General features: G+C 40.2%; 1 long non-coding RNA gene across 1 annotated transcript in view; it reads left to right on the forward strand.

The window, feature by feature from the left end:
- Positions 1 to 18252, forward strand: part of LOC136429332 (uncharacterized) — a 33820-nt gene extending 15568 nt beyond the window's left edge. The window contains exons 2-3 of the long non-coding RNA XR_010754738.1: positions 17475 to 17720; positions 18177 to 18252. This is a non-coding gene — a long non-coding RNA (uncharacterized lncRNA). The remainder of the gene's footprint in view (positions 1 to 17474; positions 17721 to 18176) is intronic.
- The last annotated feature ends 1884 nt before the right edge of the window (positions 18253 to 20136 follow it).

Genomic DNA, 20136 nt, shown 5'->3' on the forward strand with positions numbered 1-20136 from the left:
CGAAGTCGATGTAACGCTGCACAGAAAACACGCCCCTCCCTCAAACTAACGTAATTTCAAGATGATGTTGGCATTGTCACGACAGCCAAAAGGCTCAAGAGTTATATTCATACCTAAACGTAGCTATAAGTATCCCAGCCCGAAAAGTGTATGTTTTGTGGGATTTTTCTTGACTTAAGCTAACATTACTAGGGAAACTACAAGCATGCGGTGTAAACATATTAGCATTCTATAACTGTAGCGCGCGCTCAACATCCCGGCAGGAACTGGAAAAGTAGCAGAAATTCACAATTTTACTGGCCGATATCGAGTCCAAGTGTCCACAACACTTATATCATCTACTTGTGCCATGCAAATATATCGATGGATTTCACCGAGGAGGAGAACATCTCGCCGCCGAAGATGACTCAACGCTGCTTTTTATTGAGGACGCCATTACCGCTGGCTCGGACTTACCGGGTGTGTACTTTTCCCGCGCTTTCCCGAGCTCGAACCACGCGCGCTCGCGCTAGATTCAAAATGGCCGCGGTATTTGGAAAGGGGTCTATTGAATCTCGGAAATCGCCGTCCAACCAAATAAAACAATGAGTTACCGATACTTTTTCATTCTTTTGTACCCATAGTCAACTTGTTTTTATGTGTCTGAAACGCAAAAATCAGTCCGAAAATACGGCAGCGCTCGGCGAGGATACGAGTAAACAAACAAGATGGCGACTGTTTCTGTCCAAACCCCGCTAAATCTCGCGATACCGCGCGAGAGAATGACAACACCACCTAGCTACATTGGTAAACATTGCAGTTTAATAATTCCAGGATCGTATACCAGGGAATATTTCTACGGGCAAAATTAAGTTATTGTTTTGCTGTTTTAGCTACATTGTGAATTTTCTAAGCTGAAAAGTTTTTATTATTTTTTTCTTCAATTTTCTTTTTAAAATTTTTATTCTTTTTAAACTTGTAATATTCAGAGTTTTTGTGTCAACAACTGACTATATACTAAGTATATAGTATGTAGAGTAGAGTATAGAGTAGATTTATTCAGCCAGGTAAGAAAGTCTCTTAGATTTATCAAATTGCAGGTAGATTTTTCCAACATGCAATTTTGCATGTAACCCAAAAAATGACTGCAGTTACTTTGGAACTAGACAGCCTTCTTGTTTTACATTGTAACAATGATTATATTTCCAAACTAAAAGTGTCAAAGGATTTTTTGGCTTTATCTGCTGTCCATTGATATCCCTAATTGCAAATAACAGTGTCAAAGATGCACACATATACCATGAGAACACGTATGAGTAACATAGACATATATAGCTTACATGTCAATTTTAACATTTTCCGGGGGGTACTTTTATTCCAGGGGGTACTTTTATTAGATTTTGAAGATTTTTCCGGGGGGTACTTATATTCCAGGGGGTACTTCTATTTGAGAGGTTAGAGTATGTTGTCTGTAATAATATTGACTGTCGGTTTGTTATTTACAGAATGGGTATCAGTGTTTTCGTTCGTCTTCTTGAAAAGTTCAGAATTCACCTGGGAAACATGTTGATGAAAATCTTTTATCAGATTTGTTACTTTCAACAAGGTTATTGAAATTTTTGAAGTGAGTTCTCCAATCTTCGGGGCTTATGTTATCATACATACTGTATGTCCTGTTTATCACTTTCATCCTGCTTTTGTAACTTCAACTCCCTCCAGAACTTTTGTGGATTTTCTTTACTGAGCTTACTCAGCTTGTGCCATTTCCTTTCGTTGAAAAGTCGCTTTTCTGTTTTGATTTTCTTCTTGTAAATTTTTTGATTGAAGAAATATGCTTGGCGAAAATCGAGTCTCCATGGACATAACTGAGAAGCTAAGTTATTGATTTTGTGTGTTTAGAGAGGCGCATGATGGGGTGTACTATAATGGTTTACATTTCTATTTCTTTTTCCTTTTGTTGCTGAAGGTGATTTTTCGTAGGGATTTTTCGGCCACATGTGTCATAATGCCGACAATTTTTTTTACTGCACTGTCCACAGTGCAGAATGACTTATCTATAAACAAACAAATGTTGATGGATCATGGAGCGTGTCAGTCTCTCTGAAAATTTTGCTTTTGAGTCAATATCCCAGACGCACTTGGTCGACAGAGGATTTGAACTTGTTTGATAAACGGGGACAATGGTCTGAAAACACAGATAGATCATTCACTTTTAAATATTGGACTTTGGGGAGAATTTCAGAATTAACAATGAAGTAATCAACCGCGCTAGATCCATTGTACTTGTGGCAGGTAAATTTACCGGATAGGTCTCCTGGAAGTCGGCCATTTATGATGATCATGTTGGCTGCTGAACAAAAATCAAGTAGATTGTTACCATTATCTATTCACGCCTTTGTCAAAACTGGACCTGTGAGGCATGATTGTCTTCTAATTGTTCGATGAAATCCTGGTTCAGACAATCGTCTTGAATTACTGTCTCCTGCAAGGACGCTGTTCTGGCATTTAAATCAAGGACAAGCGTAGCCCGTGTGTACGGGATTTCTCTCTAGGCACCCCTATGCAAAATAAAGGAAAACTGAATGGCTCGAAGCCCATGAGACAAGTTTGAAAATATGCTTAGAGAGTTAGAGGCTAATGTAGCCTGTCGTGTGACTAAATCGCACTCATAGCAGTCGGCCCAACGGATACCATTAACCCTTGTCCTGCGGACCGCCTATATATAGGCGCTACGTATAATGTGCGGGTCCTGCGGACCGCCTATATATAGGCGCTGGGGGTATTTCCGGCACGAACGCGTCTCACTCCCGCGTAACCCCCGAAACCCGGAAGTAACATAGTGTTGCCACATCGTCGGGGTCAAGGGTCAAAATTATTGTTGCGCAATTCGTCCCAGGACGCATGCGTGATATGTTAATGAGGCCATATGTTAATGAGGCGGCCATGATGCCGTGTCGTCTGCTGGAATGTTTTCGGGGCGATATTTTCCGTATTTCTGGCGGCAATTTCGGTGTTTAAACGCCAAAATGGATCGGTACACGGCCGAAGACGTTCTAGAGGACATTTTCACGAACGATTCAGGGCTGGAATATCCTTTAACAAGTGAAAATTCCGCTGAAATCAGTGACAGTTCTGGCGAAGACGGGGAGTCACAACATCGGCCTCGAAGACATGTCGGGGCAAGCGGAGAGGGACCCTTACACGTTGCTGATGAACTTAAAAGCGGCGCTGACGCTACTTTTAGCCGTGGAAGAGCTCGGGGCACTTACCGAGGACGGCGTGGACGTGCCCGAGGAGGTAGTGGACGTGGTCGCTGGCGGGGAAGTGGTGCATGATTTCTATTGTGGGGCTGACCAGTCTCAGACTTTGATAGCCATATACTCACCTGTTATAATATCTGCAATTCGTATTTCTTTACATATAATACGATATACTATTCTGATGTTGTCAAAAATGGTCAGAAACTTTGTAGTCTTCGTAGAAACCTGTGTGTTGATGCTATACAAAGGCATATGAAAGCATAGTGGAATAATGTACTTTTTATTGCTTTTTATGTCTTTATTATAATATAGCCTTTAGTATAGATTGTAACAACTGTATGTTGATATGACAAGAAAGGTTAGACTATAATCTTTCCACTCATGTATAGAAAGCTAGAATGTCAATTGTTCTATGGCTACAGCATGTACTGTTCTGTATGAGAGTGTAGATTTTGCTCAAAAGTGAGTTCAGCACCAAGGGCAGTCTACAACCATATACATGTACTCACCTGTTACAATACCTGTGTATTTTACTTCTTCACATGTATCATTCTGATGTTGCCAAGACTGGTCAGCAACATTGTAGTCTTGGTAGAGACCTCTGTGTTGGTGCTATGCAGCAGTATATGGAAACTTTGTGGAATAATGTACTTTTTATTGCCTTTTGTATCGTTATTACCTTTGTATTCAATGATATTACTTTGTTTGGAATTCCAAAGATAATACCTGTTGTAAGCTTTCAGCTGATGTGTAGGAAAGTGATTGTAATAGAGGTAAAGAAAGAAGTATACTAATTCTAAATGGCTCAGCTTTTCTACAGAAAAGCCAGTTCAGCACCGTGGACATTGCATGGTCATAAACCTACCTGCTGAGATACCTGGGTGAACTTCTTCATCATAGATATAGCTCTGATGTTGTCAGGATGTGTCAGGAATGCTGCAGCTTTGATATTGGTACTTTTTATATGGTTCAGATACTTCAATACAAAAGATTTTTGAAAAAAGGGTTTTTTATTGATTTATTGCCATTATCAATCAATACAGGTAGGTGCAGGCAAAATTTGCAATATATTTCTGAAAAGTAGAGACTCTTAGCTTTGTATTGATATATAACTTTATAAAGTTATTTGTGGGCAAAGTATCAAAAAAATAGCAAAGTTAAAGCAGTACCCCTCCTTTAAATAGGGTCAAAAAAGCCCAGCACAGGGACTACTATAGGGTAAAAAAAGTCCAGCAGGACAAGGGTTAACCTCTGCCCGAGAGCTAATGATAAATGATGCCGCTGAATGTGACATTGCAAAAGTATTTGTACCCGATATATGTGATTTGCGCCGCTGCCGCCCCTACATGTACATGTGGCTTTGCACACTCCTGGGGTCCGAGCTGAGATTTTTGCTGGGCTGTGCAATTCTTGTTTGTTTCGTACATTGCGTTAACAAAAGCCTTTCCCCACGCAATACCAGAAGCTTTTCCCTATGCCCTGCCAGATCTCCAGAAATGGCCTTATTACATCTGTACCACAAAAGTTACACATTACACAAAAAGGAAATGATGTACAAAAATTGACAAAAAATGGTACTGTTTTATTTATTTATTTATTTGCAAATGTAACAAGACACTACACAGTCTCTCAGGCAACATGGCTGATTTCGAGAGCCAACATTTACAGGGACAAAAACACAATTAATGTATAAATAGAAAATTACTCTTAACTAAGTTATGATACAGTTTAACTTAACATTAAAATTGGTCATACAACTCAGTTATACATCAATAAATGTCCTTAAAATACTAAAATGGTACTGTGTAGTGATATTTAAAGTTGTCTTTAAAACTCAAGCTGAAATAGCCAAGTAGCTTAGTCAGTTACGTAGCACGCAGAGATTGTTCGCTTGCATTCGGTGGAGATTGGGAGAGTCCCGGAACGAGACCGAGGACGGGAAACTTTTTCCTTTTCTTTTTTTTAATATATTAGCTCAGGAAATATATTGTTTTTGCTGGCGTGTTTTTCTTCTTTCATTTTTTATGTTTAGGCATACCTAGTATGGCTCAACATATTGTTTTTTTTACTCAAGACATGTATTTTTCTCCTCCTTCTTTGGTCAAATCTTCAAATCGATTCATCTCTGTCATTTTAGGGACTGTACGGAATTTACAGGGGGAGGGCTGGTCGTCTGGGCGGGAGGGCCTACGAGAAAAATTTTGACCTGGGGGGAGGGCCTAGGAAAAAAAAATTGGCAAGGGGGAGGGCCAGGGACAAAAATTTGATCCCCTTCAGGACAAAGACATATCTAAATGTCTAAAACTGGGCTCCGAGCCACTCAGAAAACCCAATGTTTTCCGCTATGGAGCTTCGTGGCGCATGTACAGATACGATGGTAAGGTTTAATACAATAAGAAAAGCCACGTTATTTTATTATGCCGACCTCTCAAATTTTTTCCCGATTTCTCGGCAAAAGTTTGTCAATTTATTTTAAAGAGGACGGCCTCTGTCTGAGTTCAGGGCGTCGTCGATCGGCACTCCTAACTTTTGAAAGTTTTCCAAGGTAGGATTTTTTAAAACCTGCTAAATAATCAAAATCTTTATATTGGGGAATATCAATTGACGTCCAGTCGCTGGGAATCGCCAGGGTAACGTTCTGAGTCTTCTGACAAAATCTAGTAGCAACAAATGACGAGCCTAAGACTCGATATTGTTAAGTACGTAATGTTGAAATGTCGTCGCTGCAATGTTGTCCTGACGGTGAGCATTCTTGATGATCATGATAGAATATTTCTGAAGTTATGTTTGCAAAGGCCGGCGGTGCACTGTGCTAGCGCGGCACAAATGACAAATCACCGGGTATGTTACAAATACTTTTGCGGTTTTATTCAAATAAAGGATTATAAAGAAAGATAAAGATAAAGGATCATACAAGTATCATTTTTGAACAACGGATGGATTATCCTCTAAGCATATTACTTGTGACATGGGCTCCGAGCTATTCAGTCAGTACGGGTGCCTTAGAGATTGAGTGGCATGGCAAACAAGAGAGAGATCGCTGGTGATACCAATTGTGAAATACAACGCAAAGGACACTTCCAAAGTGATTTTCTTGCCATCTTGAATATTTTTCAAGAGTTGATAGGTTTCTCAAAACGATTTATTTGGGGCTTTTTTCGACAATATTTGCCACTTCTGTCACTTTCAATACTACATACAGTGTTGGAAGTACCAGCCAATGGGAGCACTACATTTAAAAATGCGACCGCCTGATTGGCCAATTGAGTAAATCTATTTATCTTGCATTTCTGGCACAGGTGTGCTAGTATACAGATGTTTGCGATTTTATCATTGTTTTCCGGGTTAACACCTTCAACTGGGACCGTCATGTCCTTGCGTTGGGTGCCGGTTAGGACCTTGAGCTCGCTGAACCATGCGCTTGGGTTTTCCGTTTTTAACTTTTTGATCTTTGTATTGTAGAATTGTTTTCTTGCCCTCTTGATCGCGTACTGAACTTTATTGTGGAGTGAGCGCCATTCAACCCAGTTTTGTGCACTGAATGCTTGTTGACGAGCTTTGATTGCATATTTGATCTTCTGGGACATCCACGGTTTGTCCTGGGTGTAGGTTCTGATGACTTTGTAAGGAAAGTGTGTTTCAATTGCTTGATTCAAAGTTCTGTAGAAGGCTGTAGTTATGTTTAGCCATACCTAGTATGGCTAAACATATGGTTTTTACTCATGTTTCTTCTTCTTCTTCTTCTTCTTCTTCTCCTGTCAAATCTTCAAATCGATTCATCTGTCATTTTTTGACCAAATGACCTGAAATTTGGTACAGAGGTAATGTAGGCAAAAACCAATGTGCGTTCTTTTCCTTTTTTTGATATTGACCTTGAAAGTGATTTTATGGAGGTTTTTAGGCTATTTTTAGCATATCTTGGCCTCCTGCGCCCTGGTATTTCAACCGAATGACCTGAAATTTGCTGTATATGTGGCTTGAACAAATATTTAAAGGACTACATTCCCATTTTTGGCATACATATATTCAAAACGATTTATTTTGGTCTTTCTTGACAATATTTGCCACTTCTGTCACTTTCAATACTACATATGACCTACAGGTCATTGACCCCAAGTGCCTTGCACCTGGCCTTGCATGCCTGTGAGCCTTGCGACCACCTGATTGGTCAATTGGGTTAATCTAATTATCTTGCATTCCTGGCGCAGGTGTAGGCTAGTATTCATGCCAAATATGGTATGGGAATTCCTAGGACATGTAATTAAATGGCTCTGTTCACTCTTTTTTTAACAAAGATACACATCTCCAGTTCCTATGTATTAAACCAAAATAATGTGAAATCTGGTATGTGTCTGCCTTGGTCATGTACACAGGCCCTCATTCAAATGTTTGGCATACAGCCTTTCAAAACAATTTTTTAAACAAAGAATTTTTTCGTTTCGTTATTTTCAACCCAAAGTACATTCAAACAAAGGGGTGTCACATTTTTATATTTCATCCATACTAGTCAATTCCACGTCACCGAGAGGGTGTTTGTTGCCTTTTGTTGTAACATTTTCGAAACCTTTGCAACAACCTAACTGATATGAGTAAATGTTTAGAACAGTTTCGAACCTTTGTTTGACTTTCGAAATATTTTCTACTGCGTTCCAGCATGTTAGAAACATTTAAATCGGCGGGTACAATATTGCTATAAGTTTCGAAACTATCACAATGTATAGATTCATCTTTTGTTCGTACAGTTTCGAACATTGGTTAAATGAGCCATACGAAAGCAATCTACACGTCCCTGCTAAGTAGCTGATAGCACCTAATGATAGACCAATAAAGACGCCCCACCGCGAGAAGCCTGGCAGGCGATCGTAGGTGTTTTGTTTACTTTCGCGGTATCAAAAATTTCCACGTGAAGAGCGCGGTTGGGTACTCCCAAAATCCTACTACGCCGGGCAGAAAGTTTCCATTAAATTTGTTAGAAATCTTGAATAGATCTAGTTTTCTATTGTTAAAAATCCGTTTCAAGGAAACACGACACACACCACGCTATCGGCACGGTACGGGGATGTCGCCAGCCGAACAAATCCCCGCCGCTCACGTTAACCCGCACCCGTTGTTTACGTTTGAAACTGAGGTGAGCTGAGAAACACAACGCTCGTTCAAACCATACTACTAGTACCGTTGACTGTCACGCCCTTCGAAGCGGTAAAACTACAGTCCGAAGATTTCTTTGTGTCCTTCAACAACTACAGATAATCGAAGACCTGTCACGGCATGGCTAGCACAACAAAACAACGAGCGCGCTCAGTTTCTGTACATATCGCCTCGGCAAAGTTTGGCGACAAGCTGGAAGTTTGCTTACGAGGAGGAAAGACCGGACATAAACATTTAACGTGATTATCGGGAAAACACCATGTTCCGTTAAACTCAGTGGTTAAATTGCAGTTTAGGAAATTTTATAACAGAAAATAAGTTAAATCAATGATTTTGTGAATGTTTATTCTAGCATTAGTTATTCCAGATATTTTCAAACTCCAAATTCTTCAACACAACACGGGAGATCGTTTCTCCTCAGACTGGCACGACACTCCTGTCAAAATTGATTGATGATCTCTCTCTGCCGCCGACTTCATACATGATCAAAGGCGGGTGGTAGGCGGTGCGCGGGGAAACTTGAATATATAATGTAGCGAAGTGTTGCACAAGGAATTCTCACGCTGAGGGGTACATGAAATAATGCTTACAAAATAGACCTCTATGAATCGGGCTACATTCAGCAATGGTAGACGGATTCGGGGCATGCCGCGCAAAACACATGGTCTCACTGGGGACAGGCGTTTTGGTCCCGCACGTTGTCGCAGCGGTGCGTCGCCGCTACGCGATCGAAAGCATGCCGCTGTCTGTCTCGGACCAACACGCGTCTCCCGTGATGTGTAGCGTCTACCAGGCCTTCCTACATGTCCTACGTACGGGCGTATGGATCGTAGAATTCGGCAAAAAAGGAATGATTAGGCCAGTAGAGTCAGTCCCCGGTAAGGTCAATGATTCGCCCCTTTGCGCTAGCTTGTAACGTTAAATGAATGTACCCTCTGGTGGCCAAACTTCACTGACAAACTTTCTCCCTATTATCATCATGAGCTTGCGTTAGTCTGGTACTAGTGACTATTATGTGCCGGGAATGTTTATCTATCGCACGCCTTGGAAGGAAGTTCAACCATGATAAATAGTCGGCCGTTGCGAAAATTTGGAATCCCATGCTGTTGATTTTCGTGATTGAATCTGTAAGAAAATATATTTTCATGTCGTTCATGTTTTTGGGACGGACGCCGGGACGGGGTGAATTTTTTCTATCATAACATTTTCGTCCCGTTAGTAATGCAAATCGAATTGTGTTGCACAAGAGGCAAAACACTAAAAACGTGGGTCTTGTGGAGTGTTTTGGAGCGGGAAAATGCCGGATATTAGCGGTGCCGAACAGTGTACATCGTCGCGCGCAGGTGACGCTCCGTCAAAACAAATCCGCTGGTGGTCTAGCGCGGCCACCGAAAATAGGCAGAAACACACAGGAGGACTTAGCACCTTCGTTTATGAGGGCAATTGTGAAAATCTTTTGTTACAAATTGTTCGAACATTGAAACATTTGGATAGATGGTTTGAAACTGTTCTAAATAAAGAGATTTTTGTGTAGTTACGTTCGAAATGTTTCCAACGTATGTGAAATAAGTTCAAACATGTTATAAGTTTCAATTCTAATTGTTTGAACACTTTAGAACTATTGTGACTTAGACATTCTTTTAATCAAAATAGTTCAAACATATTACAAATATTATATTAAAACCCTCTCGGTGACTTGGAATTGACTCAAATATGTTGTTTTTGGTCATTTCCTTCTTCTCCTGTCAAATCTTCATATGTATACTATGGAAAACTTCATTCTTCCCTGGGGTTGATCTTTTTTAATTCAATTTTGAACTGGGTTGATTATGCGCAAGAGTGTAATTTTCAGCGGATATTTTTCGACTGGTTTACATGGAAATGGCACGGAATATCCCATTCTTGCAAGGGGAGGTTTCTTTAATTATTTCTTTCAATTTTGAGCTGGAATGATTATGAAAAAGTCCATTTGTTAGCAGAAGTGTATTTGTTAATCAATAAGTGGATATGGTTGTGGACTGGTCCATACTGTGTTGAGGTGCTACTGGAAGACTCAATTTTGGACTGGGGTGATTCATTTTTTTAGTGCAAGTATTTTAGAATGGTCCATTGTTATTTTGGGAGAGTCCATTTTTTGCATGGCGAGGAGTATGGCTAAACATGCTGTATTTGCTCGCAAATGTTGCCTTTCTAGTTTTGTTCTGTGTTCCCTGTACTTCCAACACTTCTTCCCACTGGTGCTTCGTTATCCACTGCCCAAAGGATCGGATGTTAGAGTCCGTCATTGGTCGTATCTCACGCTTGATGGTCTTGTTCGTGACCAACTGATGCTTGGGCTTTAGTAAAACGATATTGTGGTCGCCACGACCAAGGGGCAAGGTCGCAGTGGGGGGATGATAGAAGTCGTTAAGGTTTGTCATAATGAGGTCTAAAGTAATGCCTCATCTTGTTGGGACATTAACTACTTGATGCAGACTGTTGCCAGAACACACTGAAGATATGTCAACATGGTTAAAATCGCCCATTATAAAGTATCCTGCATTATCATATTGGGTTCTTAGCTTATCTACAGTTTCAATCAAGACTAGTGTTGTCGTAAGGTGTCTTCATAGGAGCACAGTGGTGGTGCGTACACTAAGGGGAGGGACCCGTTAATGGACCTGCGCACAAAGCCCAGTTTGCATGTCCACGTTATTATCTCCATGAAAAATGGAGATATTGTTTTTGGCGTGTTTGTGTGTGTGTGTGTGTGTGTGTTTGTGTTTCCGGACTCTTGTAGTCAGCATAACTCAAGAACCTCTTGATGGATTACAATGATATTTGGTATGTGGGCGGGTGTTGTGAAGCCAAAGGTCAGGGTAGATTTTGGGCCCCCTGGTATGTGACCTTGGTACTGCAGCAGAACTTCAATTTTTGTATCTTTTGACCTGGACGTGCTGTGGTCTTGATTTTTGGGTGGCAGATAGCTTGTGACGTAATGAAGAAGTAGTGTAGGTTTGGGCCCCCTAGCAGCTTGCTCTGGAACTGCAGGGGCGTCATCGTGAAAACCTTCTTAGGAGAATAACTGAACAAAGGCACGACGGATATCCGTGATATTTAGTATGCAGGTAGCTTAGACAGAGATTCACATAATGAAGTGCAAATTATGCTAATTGGGACTTAATTTGCATAGCTAATGAGGAAAATCTATATTTGCAGTGTTTTCCATTGTAAGACTCAAATACATGTAACATATGTAGTTTATGGAAAGTGGGGCATCAACAGATACCAACTAGAGTTCCACGACCTCATACCTTCGCCAAATGATTTTAACCATTGTGACTGACGTATTAGGAGTATTTCTCATCAATCATAAATCATACCAGTTGATTGTCTTAAAATATGTCCAAAGTATGAGCTTAACAAAGTATGAAGAAGGTGATGCTAATATTGATCATCAATTATGCAAATGAGGCCCTTATCAGCATAATTTGATTCAACGATGTTCACATTCACATAAATTCCCGATGCCACAAAAAAAGTATTAAATGCATGAAATTTCCGTCATTTACCAGTATGGAATTATAGTAGTTTCTCATCTAAGTATGCAAATTAGGCCCACATTTGCATATTTTCCATCTTCAACATTCCTCTCTTCCTCAGTTACAATTTGAATAGTCATATCATGGCACAAAGCAGATTTTTAAAGTTGCCGCATTATGCAAATTATAATCTGATTTGCATAATTATCGGCCAATCATTCTAAGCATCACACAAGCTATCGACATACCAAAAATCATGACCATCCATCAAGGCCATCTTGAGTTATAGTGTTTTCTCATTAATTAGTTCATATCAATTAATATTTCTCTCTTCCTCACTTACATATGTCACATGTTTCAGAGTCCTATCATGGAATTTGGCGGATGTATAAACTTTCCTCATTGATTATGCAAATTAGATACTGATTTGCATAAAAAGTATCTAATCATGTTCATCATCACTCAAGCTATCTACTTACCAAAAATCATTGCCATCCATCAATCCCTTCTTGAGTTATTCCCTTTCAAAGTCAGATGCAAAACCTGCTCCTGCAGTTCCAAAAATGCCGCTAGGGGGCCCGAACCCATAACACTTACTCTCTGTCCAAAGAGCTATCTACCACTCAAAAATCAGTTCTAAGCATGTCCAGAACACGAGATATCAAAACAGGAAGTTCCGCTGCAGTACCATAACAAGCCGCTAGGGGACCCAAAATCTAATCATTTTCTAGTCTCATCAAGACCTACCCACCTACCAAATATCAAGACAATCCATCCAAGCCTTCTCGAGTTATGCTGTACATTACATACATACACACAAACGCTACCCTCTGCATAACCTTCTCGGCGAAGGTAATTATGCAAATAAATTCCTCATTTGCATAATTTCGTAAAATTCGTCAAATTGGAAAATTGTAGGACTGTCAATATTGCAACATGTGTAAGTAAGATAAAGGTGTTTATGATTAAGCATATATTATGTAGATGTGTATGTCATTTGCATGAATAGAATTGTTCATGGAGATATGAGGTCGCGCCTGGTGAAATCTTTGGTCAATTTTGGCCAGTTTTCAGGCAGGGGGACCAGACGTGTGTTTAATTTTCAAATCCAGAAAGAAATTGTGACCTTTGACCTTTGTTGTGGTATAGAATTGCATCATTTGGGAGGGGATTTTCCCCTACTAGACCAGTGATTCCCAGCTGCAGGGGGTAAGATCAGGGTTTGTTTACGTTCAAACACGTCTAGTGCGTTAGAATGCAGGAGTCGAACCCCGGCTTTTTCCAAAAACGGCAACTAGACATGTTTAGCTGTCCAGTGGATGGAAGCTTTTGGACATTGAAATACTGTTAAGTGTACTTTGAAGCCTGTTTTTGTTCCTTGTTTTGTATATAATCTGATGGAAGTCTGTTCAACTGCTCCCTCCCCACTACACAGACAATAATGGAGGAGATCTTCCTCGGTAGGCGCCTGGGCCTTAACATAACCCACATACATTCTAACTCATCTGGCACAGTGACCATCGTTATCTGACGTGCAGTAATACTCTCACTTACATATAATGCTACACCTCCGCCCCGTGTATCTCTTGATTTTGTAAATACAGTATAGCCATCTATGGACCAAAAATCAGGGGGAGCATCATTACTGAACCAAGTTTCTGTCACACCAGCAACTTCAACATTCTCACTTAACAACAACGAGTGGATCTCATCTAACTTGTTTACTAGAGAACAAGCATTGCATAGAAGTACAGGTGGTGCAGTAATTTGGCATGGTATATTTGACTTAGCATTAGAGTTCTGAGTGTTGTCAGGGGCAACTGGTACTACCTGCCTCGGTCCGTGTATGATGTTCGCCGGTGTACGGAAAAGTTTGTTGTTGACAATGGGTAGAGCGTGAGGAAGGTATGTCGGCCGGTATGTGTTCCCGTATGCTCCAGGAATGTTCATCTGGGCGCGTAAACCGGTCAGTGGTCGTGATGTGGACACGTCATTTCCATCCGGTCCCGGGAGGAAATCACTGGCACCTGTACATATAGATGGCTTGAGCTGGTTGTGGAATGGTCCATATTTGCATATCAATGGTCTGTTCCCATTAACTGTACAAATCTTACGTATAAAGTGTTGCCCGGCTTTCTTCCCTCTTGGTCTGCAACGTTGCTTCCAGATCCCGAGGTAACGGAGGTGATGTTTTATATCTCGACCGGCTCGAGCAGATGCTGCCTTCAATTCACGCAGGTATTCCAGGGAGTACTTTAAAACAGCTCGTGACGTGGAAGCCATTTTGGTAACCAGCCGAATGGTTCCGTGTGCTATCTTTAAATCGGTGCAAACTCGAACAAATGGAGCTCACAGTTGAACAAAACTGGTCCACAGGATCCATGGAGACATCATACACACAGTCTGTTGCACACTTTAACTAGAATCTATAAAAACATTGAGTAAAACACACCACTAACCAGAGCGAGTTTTGAGAGCGGCTGCCCCTAGAAGCGCCACCTATACCAAATGTGGTATGGGAATGCCTAGGACATGTGCGTACATGGCATTGTTCACTCCTTTTCGAACAAAGATACACATCTCCAGTTCCTATATATTAAACCGAAATGATGTGAAATTAATTTGGCATATGTCTGCCTTGGTCATGTACACAGGCCCTCATTAAAATCTTTGGCATACAGCCCTTCAAAACTATTTTTGAAATAAACAATTTTTTCGTTATTTTCAACTCAAAATGTATACTCTTGAATCATCCATTCAAACATATATAGGAGTGTCACATATATTTCACCCATACTAGATCTATGGCTGAAATATGTTGTTTTTGGTCATTTTCTTCTTCTCCTGTCAAATCTCCATATACTAGTATATCATTATGTATATATACTATGGAAAAGTCCATTCTTCCCTTGGGTTAATCTTTTTTAATTCAATTTTGGACTGGATTGATTATGCGCAAGAGTGTAATTTTGAGCGGATATTTTTCGACTGGTCTAGTTTACATGGAGATGGCACTGGAATATTCCATTCCTGCAAGGGGGAATTCTTTAATTATTTGTTTCAATATTGAGCTGGAGTGATTATGAAAAAGTCCATTTGTTACTGTTAGCAGAAGTGTATTTGAACTGATCTATTTCAAAAGAGGATGGTGCTGGAAGAGTCAATTCTTATTCTTAAACGGGGGACACTTTCTACATTATATTTGGGGCTGGGGTACTTATAAATGCAAAAGTCCATTTGTTTAAGTGGATATGGTTTTAGACTGGTCCATATTGTGTAGAGGTGCCACTGGAAGACTTCATTCCTACATGTATATGGAGGGACTAATTGTTTTTAAACTCCGTCATGACATCATTTTTGAGGTGTAGGTACCTTTAGGAAAGGTGAATAATAAAAAAAGATAAGTGAAGAAAAATATATATATACATAAGACTATTAAGAGATAACAGAAATTCAAACACTATGGAGCTCTCTTGTATGATAAGTTTTAAAAGCACTTTCAAAAGCACTTAAAAGCACCATTTTCATGACTGCGTTATGTAGTTTTTTGCATTGTATGTTAATAAGGACCACAGGAAGAATAGCTACAATGTAATTTGTCATGCTAATTGTGGATTAGAGTGAACTCATCTTAATACATTCTTTTGGTGAAATTGTTTTAAACTCAATGCATTTCATTGAACCGTCTTTCATATCTTTTACAAACTACATGACATACAGCATGCTGATTATATTCCCCTCCAGTAGGAGGGAATATACTGTTTTTGCTTGCTTGTTCTTCTTCTTTCTTCTTCTTCTTTCTTCTTCTTTCTTTTTCTTTCTTTTTCTTTCTTTTTCTTCTTCTTTCTTCTTCTTTCTTCTTCTTTCTTCTTCTTCTGTCAAAAACCAAGTAGATGTGGGGTGGTAGCTCTACTAATGGTATTGCAGAAAGTTATATGTACCTTACGTACATGGTACGGATGTCATATTTGAGATGTTGGTATCTTTAGAAAAGGTGAACACACCTGGCTATAAATTATGCTAATGAGGACCTCATTTGCATGATTTATGCAGAAACGTGTATTTCTCTAACAGTAAAAGCTACAGATGTCATTGAATAAAAAGACTCTTTTTACAGAACCAAGAGATTCTATTTATTCACTGACTTACCAACCTGATGAAACTATTCACGGATGGGCTATAGATGTCATATTTGAGTTGTAGGTACCTTTAGGAAAGTTGAAGGCAAGTGGCCATAAATTATGCTCATGAGGATGTCATTTGCATAATTTATGCAAAAACGTGTATTCAAAAGCTGCAGATGTCATATTTGAGATGTATTTATCTTTAGGAAAGGTGGCCAAAACTTATGCTTATGAGGACCTCGTTTGCATGATTCATGCAGAAACGTTTATTTCCCTTACCGTAAAGGGTATGGATGTCATATTTGAGATGTAGGTACCTTTTGGAACGGTGCATACACCTGGACATAAACTATGCTAATGACGACCTCATTTGCATAATTTATGCAGAAACAGTTTTTTTCTTATGGTAAATGCTATGGATGCCATATTCGAGATGTACGTACCTTTAGGAAGGTTAAATACACTGGACATAACGGTGCACGCACCAGTTCCTCCGCGACAGGAGTCCGTGGTAGTACGCGACAAAACAAGAGACGAAAGGGTTTCGAATGTCGAGGTTTGAGTTCAATTTGCTGCAAACTGACATTAAATACCAACACGGCTGAAAAGCGTAGGAATCGGTGTGTGTTTGTTGAAAATTGATTTTGGGCCCGTGCCTTATTTCCGGATAACCGTCCGCGTTGAAGGTAAACTGCCCCTTTGACCCAGATTGACCTTTGTTGCGTTCTGTTGGCCGTGTTGCATAAGCTCGCGCGTCGGGTTATTGTGAAAATCTCAGTGGTAGGATTTTCTTTATAATTGGCTTGATTATACCTTGGAGTTTTCTCTTTCTGACACTAACAGTCATTTTCGTGTCAAAAAATTCTGTGATGTGTTTAGTTCCACGCAAAAGTGCCCAATTTTGCGCCTCATTTTTGACAGGAAAATACTTTTTCCCTCTAATATTTATTATAATTACAGAGGTTGAAGAAACCAAAACTCAGGTTTTCTTGTAGCTAGAGGGATATCCTTCATTCGCATATACTGTTGTTTTGGCTCAGAAGTATTTCCTGGAAGAGACCGTCGCTAGACTTGAGGGTGTGCAGACTCGAATTGAGACCCAAAATAAACTAGGGGGTGCCACCATAACCTACATGTATGCTACTGAGGACCCTCTTTCTACAATTCATGCAGAAAGTTTATTATTCCCTTTTAGTAAATGCGCAGGTATCATATTTGAGGTGTACGTAATGGGAGGGGAATATCCTGCATTTTCTCGAAAATGTTGCCTTTCTATTTTTTTTTCTTCTTTTTCATATTAAGATATATAAATATTGGTATGATGTGCTTGGAGATTGTGCCGGATCAATTCATTAAATCATCAATCAATAAACAAATATGTTATATCAGATTCGTAGATCAATTGATGATACGTCAGATAAAGCTACATTCTTCTGTTTCAGGAACGTGCGGAGTATCATCGTTTCACCACTTCCGTCAGAGTTATTGTCCAAAACAAGATCCACAATTGCACGTAGGTCCTGTTACCCTCCAGAGATGTGCATATGAATGCTGTTACAAAAAGGGAAGCCCATGCCTGTCGTTTCAGCACAACAGTGACAACGAATGCATTTTGTTACATAAGATCTGCTCTGCTGAGGAGATGATTTATGATCCAGATGTGAACACACACAATCGGATTTTACCAGGTTGGAGCATTTAGTCCATTGATTACATCATTTATTAACTAAAAAACAGAATGTGGATGGTCTTCTGGATTATTTTCTAGAATAAGACTTAGTGCAATTTTTGTAACCCCTAAGTCTAACTACCTACAATTCCAGCTCCGATGCACAGAATTTTTGGGGATAGTGCAGTCATAGGGACAATTCATGATCTATCAAAGCTATCGTTGCAATGTATTAAACATCCCTATTCTAACATCGTTCACATGTTAACAATTGTTTAAGAAATATACTTTAATTCTTATATTATTTTATGCTGTAAAATATTGTTTCTAGTTCCTACTACTACAGATAAGATAAAAGATTTGTAAGTGCCCATGATGATGATTTCCTTTTCTTGCTGTTTAAAGCAATTAGAATTGTATATTGATCTTAAATATGTGTTAACTTTTGATATGTCATTTTCTTATTACTTAACAGGGACATCCGCGAAAGGAAACACACATGCGCAGACTCATCGAACACTTCCCACAAAGAAAACCCTCTCGACTTCAGGTAAATAGATGGCAATTTAGTCTCTGTTTTTTTTTCTTCAATGTGACAGTCTTAGAATGACCTGCACAGCTGTGAAGCAGAAGTCTAGCTACATCATGCTCAGCTTTTGTACAAGTCATCATGACATTTTGTTACTCTGCCTGCACTATAGCTAAAGCCCAGTTTGCCCATTGATCTGTACCCCTAGAGGTTGTAATTAACCCCTTGTATGAAATGACATGTGCAATATACTCCACTTATCAGTTGACATTGGCTGTAAAACTTTTCTAATGTCGCTAAGACTTTCTACTTCTACTTCTAACGCCCTGTTTGTGGACAAAAAAAGCACGTTTGCGGCGTGTCTTGGGTTTCGACTTGCTTCGCGGTGACGCGATGTTCCACAAATACACACAATTATGCAGTGTACATCAGGCAAGGATATTCCTCTGTGAAAATGAAACCGTCCCAAACGGCCGAACGCCGTCTGTGACGGGCGTCCACTGAAATTCGATGCGTCCTGAATTATGACTGCAGACCGACTTGGACGGGTTGTAAATCTCTTGATGACACGTCTTGGACGGTCTGAACGGCCTGAAAAACGCCGGACGCGTCTAGATTGGCTCATTTGACGGCGTCGTTGACGTAATAGAAAACGTCCCAGACGTCCTGGACCGCGTCCGCGTGGGCCCCCCAGGGACGGGCGCAAACGGCGTCAATTTTCCAGTGCTAATCCGGGCTGCTGTGCGCATGCTTGCTCCGTTTTGAGACGCGGTTTCTGACGGCGTCCGGACATGGTTTTGATTTTTATGGCCGCTTGGGGCAACAAAATATGCAGCCAGACTGGCGTAGTAGACCACCCACGGCCGCCATGGCCTCACACTGGAAGCTAAATTAAACGAATTTCTTATAACATTGCTCCGCGGTTAAAAAACATTGTTTAACACAGCGGCGCAGCTTTGTGAAATTCAATCTGGCCTTTGAAGTTTGACTGCGTGCGCCGGCTGAAAGTTTGATTGACATGGACGGGCGCGCACAAGTCATCAAGGGTGGGTGCAAATTCTTTAAAAAAATTTTGATCTTCTCTATTGTCTCATGAATGTGCACAATCAGTCTAAAAATAAGACAGGAGATATTCTAAATATGTATTCTACAGTATCCTTATGTTATTTGTATTTTGTGGGGTCCAAACAAGATCCTCAGTTTGATAATTGCTACCCCGTAATCGGAGTCGGAAGGGCGGTAAGATTCTGCCAGACGTGCCGCGTGTTGGTGGGTTGAAATCATTTTCTGTTGTCTAGATATACATTTTCACAGCATCTTCATCGTTTATTAAAACAACAGATATTGTAAACAGGTATTCTACAATTCTTATGTGCCTTTTTTCCCCGTGGTATTTAATAGCAACATCCTATTTTATCATTTATTTCGTAAGTGGGGAGGGCACCGTGAGACCTCGTCGGAAATGATCTGCCTTTGTATCATTGTAACGAAACATCAACATGAAATGCTTGTTCACTTACCAGTCTCCGCTAATATAAACTCAGCCAGCTTGATAAAACTCAGCTTCTTTGGTGATATCCCTTTTTTCTGCCGACGGAAGTTTGTTGACTTTCGAACCACCTCCTTGATCGAACCAAGATCGCAGCGGCGGGCCCGCCACGGCAAATAATGTTCTTATCATGATTCTTCTCACAATCGACGTCTTGTTTGGCAATATAAACTCAGTCACCGGAATAAAACCAAACCCCGGATGTTGTAGAAAGATACAGCTGCTTTTAGAAGTAAATTGCATCCTCCAAAAGTGCGCGAAATCCAAGAAATGGGCCAAAAAATACAGCAAAACGAGCACTGACTGAACAAATGGTCTGTAACAGTTAACGGTCAAATCGAAACTACCGCTAAAATG

Source organism: Branchiostoma lanceolatum, chromosome 3 (assembly GCF_035083965.1).
Source record: "Branchiostoma lanceolatum isolate klBraLanc5 chromosome 3, klBraLanc5.hap2, whole genome shotgun sequence".
NCBI lineage: Eukaryota > Metazoa > Chordata > Leptocardii > Amphioxiformes > Branchiostomatidae > Branchiostoma > Branchiostoma lanceolatum.